Raw genomic sequence first — 11,965 nt, 5'->3', positions numbered from 1 at the left:
CGGGGAAACCCTAGCTCCCCCTCCACCGATTGTCTCCCTCCTCCCTCCCACCCTCCTCATCTCTATCAGAGGACACATCTGGCAAAGCTTATGCTACCAACGACGGCGAGGCCTCCCATGGGAATGCTGAAAATAGCAATGGCGACGAATCTCCATTGGAGTGTGGTCAGCGCGCGCCAGCAACGCAGGGAGGATGTGTGTATATGGCATGGTCGGCGCGTCATGGTGGTGCTACAACACATGGCGATCAATGTTCAGGCTCGATCTAGGCCACAAGTCCGTCGCGCACTATAGGATCGAGGGCTCGCCTCTGGAGCGTGTGGTGGCACAACAACGAGGAGGCGGATGACATTAGGGGCCTACTCGTCGGATTTCATGGGTGCTGGCAATAGAGTCAGTGGCGCCTCTCTCCTTCGATGGTGAAGCCGATGGTGTCTCTGCCCTTTCAGTTGTGTCATCTCAAGCCGATGTCTTGTGTCCTCATTGACCATCTCTAGCTAGCTCTTTGGGCAGGATACGTGGACACAATCTACGACATGGGTTAAAGCTCAGCTAAGATGCTAACGTTGCTTGCTAAAGCGTGTTGCCGCGTCCCTGGGGCATTGGCTAGACCGTGTCTTCCTCTTCTCGGGTGATGAATGCAACCCTGGTTTGTTTCACCGGACTAAGCGACGGCGCCATGGCATCGTGATCTTGTTGAAGAAGTTATCAAGAGTACTTGGGAAGAACTTGATGTTTTTGAGATATGGTGGTGTGGCGTTGTGTTGCTAGTGATAGGCGCAACTTAGGACACGAGCATCAGGGGCGCAACGTACATCATGGTGGACACTTGTTAGTCGATGTCTTCCTCAAGTTCATCTGGATCCTAGCAGCTACATACTCGGCGATCTCTTCTATGTGTATGAGGGGGATGTGTAACTGATGTGTTGCAAGCTTATTGGCGTGGTGTGCATGCCTTCTTCTATGTAATTGATACATCTTCCACGACGTATGCTTGAAAATAGAAAAAAGTAAAAGCTTTGTCTTGGAGAGGTCCGCGATAGGTTGTGGTAGATGCGGGAGAGGATGAGTATTTCGTTTTCGGTAAATTCTCCTTCTGTTGCTATGGGCAAATTTTGTACATCATCAACGACTTTTTGAGTGTGCAGGGTTTGGGTGGTGAGTGGCACAAGAGGAACCTTGACTCTGATTAATAACCAATAATAAATAATGTAACGCACATTGAAATTGGTAATTCTCGGGGGCTTGTTTTGTAAAAAAGCACCACCACCTAATGCAAGCACTACCTAATCGTGTACTCCTCCTTTGTGAGGAGAGAAGTCTTGGCCACGCACGGCACGCCAGGAATGAGTGGACTTTGGAGATGGAATATAGAATAGAACAAAAAATGATTCGTCTGGGTCTAGTCTCCTCCTTTTCGATACAGTATGATATTGGGTGGAGGTGTAGTGGAGATGTGCAATCTGACTTGCCTTGGAAGTCAGCCCTTTGAAAACTGGTGGCAAAGCTTCCTTCCAAGAACCCCTACAAGTCTAAAGCTCCTTTTTAATTGTTTATTATTTGATTGAAGAGCATAAACTGGCGTGATTATCTATCAGCATGGACCGCGCGAATCCCTCTCCGGGCCAAGTTGGATCCGATCGCGATTAGTACAGTATTAATTTAGCGAGGGAGGGTGGTGAGAGTCAGAGAGAAGAGGCACATGTGGTGGCATGAGCAATTGCAATTGGGGCTTTCCACACGCCTCCCTCCTTTTGTTTAGCCCGTTGACAATTTGCCGTGTGCGCAGCGTGCGATGCGATGCCGCCCCTTGACCAGAGCAAAAACACAGCTTCAGGGAGCGCACCGTTGGGGTTGGACGACTCGAGTGCTTGGCCTGCAGCGTTGCGAGAAGGGATCAGCTACGACCCGGCTCTCCAGCTTTTGGCATTCTGTGAGACAGCTTGTGGGTCGTCGTCGTCATCATTCGCACTGCCTTTAGTGCTTTCGTCCTTTTCTCTTTGGGTCTCAGCGGTTCATCCGTCCACGCATAGAAATTGAAAATGTTGTCACCGTTTAGACTTTGAGACCTTGTACCGCCGCGGAACCCGTCAATTGTTTTCATGTTCCTGCGCTGATGTAGGACCCTTTTCCTGTTTTGAATATCCGAGGCGAGCGGCATCCAGCAGGTGCTTGGATTGTGAGATTGATTGATTGAATAACCTTTCTCACACTTTCAACTACTACCTTCCTTCATCATCATAGGGTATCTCCAGCGGTGCGACGCATTTCGGACGCCTTGGCCAATCCGTCGGCCGTTCCTCCACCTAGCAGCCTATATTCCGCCGCCCGTCGTGCCTTCTGCCTATTTTTCGTCGCCGGGCAGCTCCCTCGCGTCGCTCCTCGTCGACACACCCGACAAGTGTTCGTCCAATTGCCTGGCCGGGCATGGACTCCGACGAGGACGAGGAGCAGATGTTCGCCGAGCTTCTTGAAGAAGAAACGGCAGCCGCCGCCCAAGACGAGGAGCACCTGCTGATCCTAGCTTGCATGTCCGGCTTGTACGCCGAGTCGGTCATTGGTCGCTGTGGTGGGTCGACACCAGGTTGCCGGAAGTGCAAGTCGAGGCAGCGAATGGAGGGCTACTGCATGTTCTACGTCGACTACTTCGCCGACGATCCATTGCACAGTGAGACTGTTGTTAGGCGTCGTTTCAGGATGAGCCGGAAGCTCTTCCTAAAAATTGTGTACGCCCTTCGGGAGTTCGACTCCTATTTCAGATGCAAGTTCGATTGCACCGGTATGGCAGGGTTTTCCGCCCTCCAAAAGTGCACGGTGGCTATGCGGATGCTGGCATATGGAGCTCCTGGTGATTCTACCGATGACTATCTTCGGATGGCGGAGTCCATCGTCCTTGATTGTTTCTACCGGTTCTGCAGGATGGTGATAGCAGTGTTCGGGGGCATCTACTTGAGATCACCCACTGTCGAAGACACTGCTAAGATCCTCACTGTCAATGAAGCTCGAGGATTTCCAGGGATGCTTGGAAGCATTGACTACATGCAATGGAAATGGAAGAACTGTCTGTTTGCCTGGAAGGGAATGTACAAGGGTCACAAAAAAGGCTGCACTGTGATATTTGAGGCAGTGGCTACCCATGATCTCTGGATTTGGCACTCCTTTTTTGGTATGTCGGGATCCAACAACGATATCAACGTCTTGCAGTGCTCGCCGGTCTTCTCCAAGCTTGTTGAGGGTCATGCCCCCCCGGTTAACTTTGTGATCAATGGCCGGCAGTACAACAAGGGATACTATCTTGCATACGGTATCTATCCAAAGTGGGCAACATTTGTGAAGACTATCTCAAGCCCCGACCTTCCGAAGGAGCAGCAGTTTGCCAAGGAACAAGAAGCTTGCTGAAAGGATGTCGAGCGTGCATTTGGTGTCCTCCAGCAGAGATTTGCTGTAGTCCGGTTCCCCGCTTTGACTTGGTCGAAAGATCAGATGTGGGAGGTGATGAACTGTTGTGTGTGCTTACACAACATGATTATCGAGGATGAGCGGAAGCATCCGATTCCTCCGAGCGAGCTAGCTGCACCATATGATAGAGAGGGTCCTCTTGCACAGCCTAACCACCAGGTGCCGGCATCGTGGGTTGCGTTCATCGCTATGCGTCGGGAGATTCAAGACTTCACAATGCATCAACAGCTGCAAGATGATCTGGTGGAGCACATATGGACGCTTCGAGGCAACACCAACTAGTTTCCATTAAATTTGTTTGAAAATTTATCTTGTTTTGTTGAACTGTAAACGTTTATTTGTAATAATAAGCCAAATGTTGGTAAAACTAGTCAAATTCGCCGAATTTTGCACGAAATTTGGCATCCAGGGATATTTTCCTCTAAAACTCGCCAAACCCCTGGTGTCTACCGGGGAGACGGCTGGAACTTCGGCGCTCCCCAGGCCAAACTTTCGTCCAATCCGGCGCTAAATAGCGCCGGATTTCGGCCCGGGGAACCCCAACGGCTGGAGATGCTCTCAACTACTACCTTCCTTCATCTTAGTGCATCTCTAGTGGCGTGACGCATTTCGGACGCCTAACTTATCCAGCGTCCGTTTGCGTCGCCTGGCGAACGCGGAAATGGTTGTGCGTTCGTTTGCGTCTGGGGTTGGCTCCAGCGGGCCGACGCATTTTCGGCGCGGATAGTTTATTTTCAAGAAATTCAGAAAAGAGGTTGTGCCCTCAGATTACCTCAAATTTGCACGAAATTACAGCCTCAAATTGAGATCTGAAATAAGTTCATCACACTTTGCACATGGTACGGCGCAAAGTGGAGTCCAAAAGAGGCACAACAAAGCCTGAATAACATAAAAAATCCAAAAGGAGGTCAAGGTGCTAGGCGCATGGCGGCGGTGATCAGGCGTCTCGCGAGCGGATTTTGGTGCGCCTCTTCATGAACCAGGCCCTAGTGTCGTCGTCGACGCTACTCAAGTTGGCTAGCATGATCCTTGTGTCCTCTGTACGGGTCTTGGCCTCGGCGTCTGCTTTTTGGCCTCGACGTCCATCCTTTGGACCTCAATGACCTCTTTCGTGAGGTTGAGGAATATGGCAGTTGCGGCCTCTTTTTCCAGACGCCTCTTCTTGTCCCTAGCAGCCAAGGCGACATGATTGTCGGCCATCATCTTCTCCAGGCTCTGGGTGAACGCAATGGCCTGTGCCTCCCGGACTAGGTCGGTCTTGGTAGCCTTATGGCCTCGGGGACGAGGTGGAAGGGCTTGACGGCCATGATCATCATCTTCGTCGTCGAGGTTGACCGTTGTCCCATTCTTGACAGCTTCATCGTAGGCCGCAAAGCTTGTCCTCCACTTTTGCGCGTCCTTGAGCTTGTCCCGGCAATGGACCATATGGTAGCCCTTCTTATGCACTGCCTTGAACCTCTCCAAGGCCCGGGATAACTGCAATCACACCAACGCCGCTAATGATGTACATAGAATGATGTAAATAGAATAGAATGATGATGGTTGTCTCTTGTTTACCACTGAAATCACGCCAACGACGCTAATGGGGTTGTTCACAACATGTTCGACGGCGGAGCAGAACTTGCTTGTCTCTTGTTTGATGTAGTTCCATCTTTTTCTGAGGGACTCTTCCGTGCAAGGGCTTGGGATGTGGTAGGGCGGGTGCATCTTCTTCTCGTTGTACTCCTGCATGACCTTGACCCAGTACACCTTTCCCTTTTGTTGGGCGCCATTGATACAGTCATGGCTTGTTGCCAGCCACGCGTCGCACAAACACTTGTCCTCATCGTCGATGAATCCTTGTGTCCTGTGGCTCTCCCCCTTCTTCTTTGTAGCATTGTCCGTGGTGAGGACAGGCTCTATTGGCGCGTCCTCAAAGTCGTCGATGCACACGGGTGTTGGCTGCGTGGGCTGGGTGGCAAACAGCTGTGCGCGATCGATGTCCTCCGCATCTTGCGTCGGTGCCCACTCATCATGCGGGCATGTCCCGGCCCCGTCGTCGCCAACGAAGCCGCCGCCGAAGATTATGGCCCGGATGTCTATCTCATTCCGGTCCTTCCAATAGGCCTACAAGTGACCGGACGTCAGACACATGATACAGGGCAGTCGCACACATTGAGAGAGCTCAAATACCGGGTCGTCCATCGTCGGGGCAGTCGTTGCCATTTCGTCAAACAGGATGCGGGGCTCCAGCATGCTCTCCTCCGGCAGCTGGCGCATCTTGTGTGTCGCGCCCGGACACGAGTCACCGCTTCTAGGCGTCCGGTTGAGGTCGGGAACCGGCGTCCCGTTGAACTGCACTGGCGCCACGCCGGAGGCGAACCGCGACGCCGGGTGGCCCTGCAAGGGAGCGGGAGTTCCAGGGCGCAGCTGGGAACTTACCGAGCTCACCGACGAGGCCGGAGGAGCGACGCCGGCTATCCCCTCTCGCTTGACGAGCATGTAGCCCTCCGCTAAGGTCGGATGGAGGCCTACTTGCGCGACGCCGGCTTTCACCTGCATCTGCCACGCCTGCTGGCCGGCGGCCACCGCATTCCTCTCCTTCAGGTTCTTGCGCTGGCCGCGACGCTTCGCGGCCTCGACGCATTTCTCCTCCTTGGACAGCACCTTCTTTGCCACCTTTGGCTTTGCGTCCCGGCCGCCGGTGGCGTCCCACTTTGCTTCCGCGGGAGCTGCAGCCTCCATGCTGGCTATGGTTGTGGCTACGGGGGAGTGTGGGGCGGCGGCAGGTGCGAGGGTTACCTCGGCATTCATGGTGGTGGCTTCGGCGGCGAGAACGTCCATCGCTTCTGGACTGCTCGCGTCAGTATACTTTGATTTTTCGCGCCGGGAATGGCAGCTGGCGGGAATGTTATCGGCCTCCCTGCCACTGACGCGCGGGTCCTACGTAATTTTCGGCGGACACTCGGCGCGACCGTGGAGCGTCCGCGGAGACGCAAACCTGGCGCATATTTGGGCCAGGTTTGCGTCGCCGCGGACGGCCCAGTCACTTTGCGTCGCCCCGCTGGAGGAGGGCACAGACGCATTTTTGGTCACGGAGGACGCAAACGGTCGCTCACCGTCTGTTTGCGTCGTGCCGCGGGAGATGCCCTTAGGGTTCTCCAGCAGGTCCAAGACCCATCCTGTGCTGGGACATTCAAATATGTCTACGCGGAATGGTGGATCGGCCGCACAGGTTTCAGCGGGACGATTCAAACGTATCGACTCATCGATACACTAAATTTGAGGAGCCAATGCATGACATACCATGGACAACACGTGTGTCCTCCCGCGTGTGTCACGGGTCCGCATAGAAGCGATCTGACAATAGAAGGATGACCCGCGGCAGCAGCCACGACCATTAAAGTTGTCACTGACCGCTACGGCCATCACCAGCTTCTGAGCCGACATTGATGGCAATGGTGCATTGATGGCCATGGCTACTTAAATTGGCCATGCACCAAAGGGTCATCACCATTGCCATTGCCAGAAGCCAAGCACCAGCGCCATTACCAGAAACCCAACGCCGGCAATGAAGATGACGAAGTGAATAAACAAGACTGCCAACACAGTCGAGGTAGATTGCATTAAAGTAATCTCGTTCTAATTCATATGTAGCTTGATGTTTAGAATCACATCAGCTTCTCTCAGATCTTTAGTGTCAAAGCTATTTGACAAGAAGAGAGTGGATTTGGTGATCAGGGGATACGTGAGCACCCGGTTATCACCGTTGGATTCGGTCCACCACCGTTGGATTCTGCTACTCACTAACGGTCACTAACGGCCACTCACTAATGGCCACTACCTCGCCGGCCTCCACCTCCACCTCGCGCATATGAGGTCGCGCCAGTGTCTCCCCGGACAAGCGCGTCGCCGTGCACCTTCCCCGCGCCTGCCCTTCCACTCGACACGCTAGAACGCGTCGACGCGTATACAGTGCTAACGTCGTTAGACATGTGTCGAGCAGAGAAGAGCTGCTCACATATCCCGCTGACCACCAGGCTTCATCCGTTGACAAGAAAGACTTGACTTCGTTTATTACTTTAATATTTGTACCCAAGATCAGAATATCATCCACATACAAACATAGTATAACACTGTTGCGCTCACCATGGCGATAGTAATTGCACTTGTCAACCTCATTAACAGCAAAGCCTAAAGAAGTTAAAGTTATGCCAAACTTCTCATGACATTGCTTAGGTGCTTGTTTCAGACCATATAAAGATTTTGGCAACTTGCACACCTTTCTTTCTTCACCTTTTACTACAAACCCATAAGGCTGATCCATATAGATTTCCTCTTCCAACCCTCCGTTATGGAAAGTTTTCTTTACGTCCATTTGATGAACGATATGACCATAGGAGGCAGCCATGGACATTAGTACTCGAGTGGTAAGTCTAGCGACAGGTGAATAGGTGTCGAAGTAATCTTCGCTTTCTTTGTGTGTGTAGCCTTTCGCTACAACACACCTTGTATTTTTAATAGTACCATCAGTCCTTAGCTTCTTCTTGAACACTCACTTACATCCCACATGCTTGCATCCATGGATCCTTCTGATAGCTCCCAAGTTCCATTAGAAAGAATCGATTTCATCTCATTACGGACAACTTATCTAGTCATATGCATCTGGAGATGCATATGCCTCTGCAATGGACGTGGAAGTATCATCCACAAGGTACATAATGAAATCATATCCAAAGTATTTTGCAATCCTTAGTCTCTTGCTCCGTATAGAAGCTTCATTGTCATCCTTCCCAGTAGCACCCTCATGTGTTTCTTCAAAATACTCATTAGATGTACAAGATTCAGGAATTATCCTAGTAGAAATTCTAGCAATGCTATGCATATCTTTCATAGGAAACATATTCTCAAAAAATGTTGCATCGCGAGATTTCATAATACTATCAACATGCATATGAGGTACCTCTGATTGAACTACTAAAAATCTATAGCCTACACTCCACGGAGCATAACCTGGAAAGATACAATCCAGTGTCTTCGGCCGGAGTTTACGCTTCTTAGTAATTGGAATGTTGACTTTCGCCAAACATCCCCATGTGCGCAAATACGAAAGTGATGGTTTTCCCCAAACCCACTCCTCGTAAGGGGTTTCCTCTTTATTCTTGTTAGGAACTCTATTCAGGACATGACATGAAGTTAACAAAGTCTCCCCCACCATGCCTTTGATAAACCAACAGTGGCTAACATGGAATTCACCAAGTCAGTCAGCGTGCGGTTTTTCCTATCGGCAACCTCGTTTGATTGGGTTGAGTAGGGACAATCCTCTCATGAATAATACCATGTTCCTCACAGAATTCATCAAAGATTTTATGAAAATATTCACCACCACGATCCGACCTAAGATGCTTGATATTTCTCTCTGGTTAATTTTCAACCTCGTCCTTATAAATTTTAAATTAGTCTAAAGCTTCATCTTTAGTTCGCAAAAAATAAACATAAAAAATCTAGTCGCATCATCAATCAATATCATGAAATATCTCTTTCCACCTTTTGTCAACACACAATTCGTCTCGCATAGATCAGAATATATGAGTTATAGAGGTGCCAAGTTTCTCTCCTCTGCCGCCTTGTGAGACTTCCGAGGTTGCTTTGATTGCACAAAACTATGCCACTTAGAACCTTTGACAATGATGAAATTTGAAATTAAACTTAAACTGGATAGCTGAGACATTAAACCAAAATTAATGTGACATAAACGAGAACGCAAAATAGTGGTATCATCACTAACATTGCCATAAATATGATTCACAGACTTATTACTACTGAAATCAGAAAGCGAAAAGCGGAACATGCCTTCGCACTCATAGCCTTTACCAATAATTTGTCCAAACTTTGAACCAACTACTTTATTCGACTCTAGAACAACCTTAAACCCGTCTTTGCATAGAAGGGACCCGCTAACGAGATTCTTGTTCATAGTAGGGACATGCTGCACATTCCTCGGGTGCATGATCTTCCCCGAAGTGAACTTCAAATCTACCGTGCCAACACCACAAACAGAAGCATGTGACCTTTCCCCATCAAGATGGAACAATCCCTGGCGACCTGATAAGAAGTGAACATAAATATGTCAGCACACACATGAACATTAGCACCCGTATCAATCCACCAGCACGGAGATTGAAATACCAAAAGAACAGTAAAGAGATTATCGTACCATCAACATTGTTAGCGGTCATAGTTGACATGCTTCACCTTTTTCTTGCGGTCTGTGACGAGTGATCACCTAGTCAATGCCTACGGATTGTAGACTTGGGTTTCGGGGAAGAACGACGATTGAGATTCCGGGAGCGAGATTGGGCACACGATATACCTTGCTTCGGGTCCCCTCGGTGGAGGATCCCTACGTGCTGTTGGCAATCTAGTATATGATCACAAGTATGTTTACAAGGGGCCGTCGTAGGAGGAAATATGTTGTCTATATGTTTTCCTATTGCCCTCCTCTATATGGGTGCCCTGGCTGGCTTTATATATGCAACTAGCCTAGGGTTTTACAAGAGTCCTAATCAACTACTTCTTCGGGTTGCCTTCTTGGGCCTTCTCCATATTGGGCCAAGCCAGATATGGTAACAATGGGTACCCGAACGGTATGCCCATGACGGTAGCCCTCGAGTTTCTAGGGAAGTCGAAGACTTGCGTAGAGACTCCAATCATACTCATCTCAGAAATTGAAGAAATACAAGGCGAGGCCATTAATCTGGAAATACATCAGGTCAATGTCGTAGATCATGTGTGGCGTAGACGCTGTCGATGATTTTCGAAGTTATTTTTCTATCGGGTGCGCAACCAGCGCTCCTGATGGGAGTAGCACCCGAGTCTATGGGCTTGCACCTAGGCATAGACTCAAGTTGTACTACTCGAACTTGACTATATTCCTAGGTGCAGTGCTGGCGTGCAGTTGACGTGAGAGTTAGAAATCTTTGTGGTGTAGCTTTTCTTCAGGTCCCCGGCAACGGCGCCAGAAATTTAGCTTGATACGCGCAAAACACACGCCCGTTGGGAACCCCAAGTGGAAGGTGTGATGCGTATAGCAGCAAGTTTCCCTCAGTAAGAAACCAAGGTATATCGAACCAGTAGGAGTCAAGGATCACGTGAAGGTCGTTGGTGACGGAGTGTAGTGCGGCGCAACACCGGGGATTCGGCGCCAACGTGGAACCCGCACAACACAATCAAAGTACTTTGCCCCAACGTAACAATGAGGTTGTCAATCTCACCGGCTTGCTGTAAACAAAGGATTAGATGTATAGTGTGGAAGATGATGTTTGTTTGCGAAGAACAGTAAAGAACAGAGTTTGCAGTAGATTGTATTTCAGATGTAAAGAATGGACCGGGGTCCACAGTTCACACTACAAGAAAAGTTCTGATAGACAACGTCTCAAAATGTGGACCTGCACAACACAATCAAAGTACTTTGCCCCAACGTAACAGTGAGGTTGTAAATCTCACCGGCTTGCTGTAAACAAAGGATTAGATGTATAGTGTGAAAGATGATGTTTGTTTGCGAAGAACAGTAAAGAACTGAGTTTGCAGTAGATTGTATTTCAGATGTAAAGAATGGACCGGGGTCCACAGTTCACTAGTGGTATCTCTCCCATAAGATAAACGCATGTTGCGTGAACAAATTACAGTTGGGCAATTGACAAATAAAGAAGGCATAACAATGCACATACATATATCATGATGAGTACTATGAGATTTAATCAGGGCATTACGACAAAGTACATAGACCGCTATCCAGCATGCATCTATGCCTAAAAAGTCCACCTTCGAGGTTATCATCCGAACCCCTTCCAGGTATTAAGTTGCAAACAACGAGACAATTGCATTAAGTATGGTGCGTAATGTAATCAACACAAATATCCTTAGACAAAGCATCGATGTTTTATCCCTAGTGGCAACAGCACATCCACAACCTTAGAACTTTCACGTCCATCGTCCCAGATTCAATGGAGGCATGAACCCACTATCGAGCATAAATACTCCCTCTTGGAGTTACAAGTATCAACTTGGCCAGAGCCTCTACTAGCAACGGAGAGCATGCAAGAACATAAACAACATATATGATAGCTTGATAATAACCTTGACATAGTATTCAATATTCATCGGATCCCAACAAACACAACATGTAGCATTACAAATAGATGATCTTGATCATGATAGGCAGCTCACAAGATCTAACATGATAGCACAACGAGGAGAAGACAACCATCTAGCTACTGCTATGGACCCATAGTCCAGGGTGACTACTCACACATCGATCCGGAGGCGATCATGGCGATGAAGAGCCCTCCGGGAGATGATTCCCCTCTCCGGCAGGGTGCCGGAGGCGATCTCCTGAATCCCAGAGATGGGATTGGCGGCGACGGCGTCTGCGGAAGGTTTTCCGTATCGTGGCTCTCGATGCTTGGGGTTTTCGCGACGAAGGCTTTAAGTAGGCGGAAGGGGAGAGTCGGGGGCGTCACGAGGG

The sequence above is a fragment of the Lolium rigidum genome, chromosome 1, assembly GCF_022539505.1.
Source record: "Lolium rigidum isolate FL_2022 chromosome 1, APGP_CSIRO_Lrig_0.1, whole genome shotgun sequence".
Lineage (NCBI taxonomy): Eukaryota > Viridiplantae > Streptophyta > Magnoliopsida > Poales > Poaceae > Lolium > Lolium rigidum.
This window is presented reverse-complemented; position numbering follows the sequence as displayed.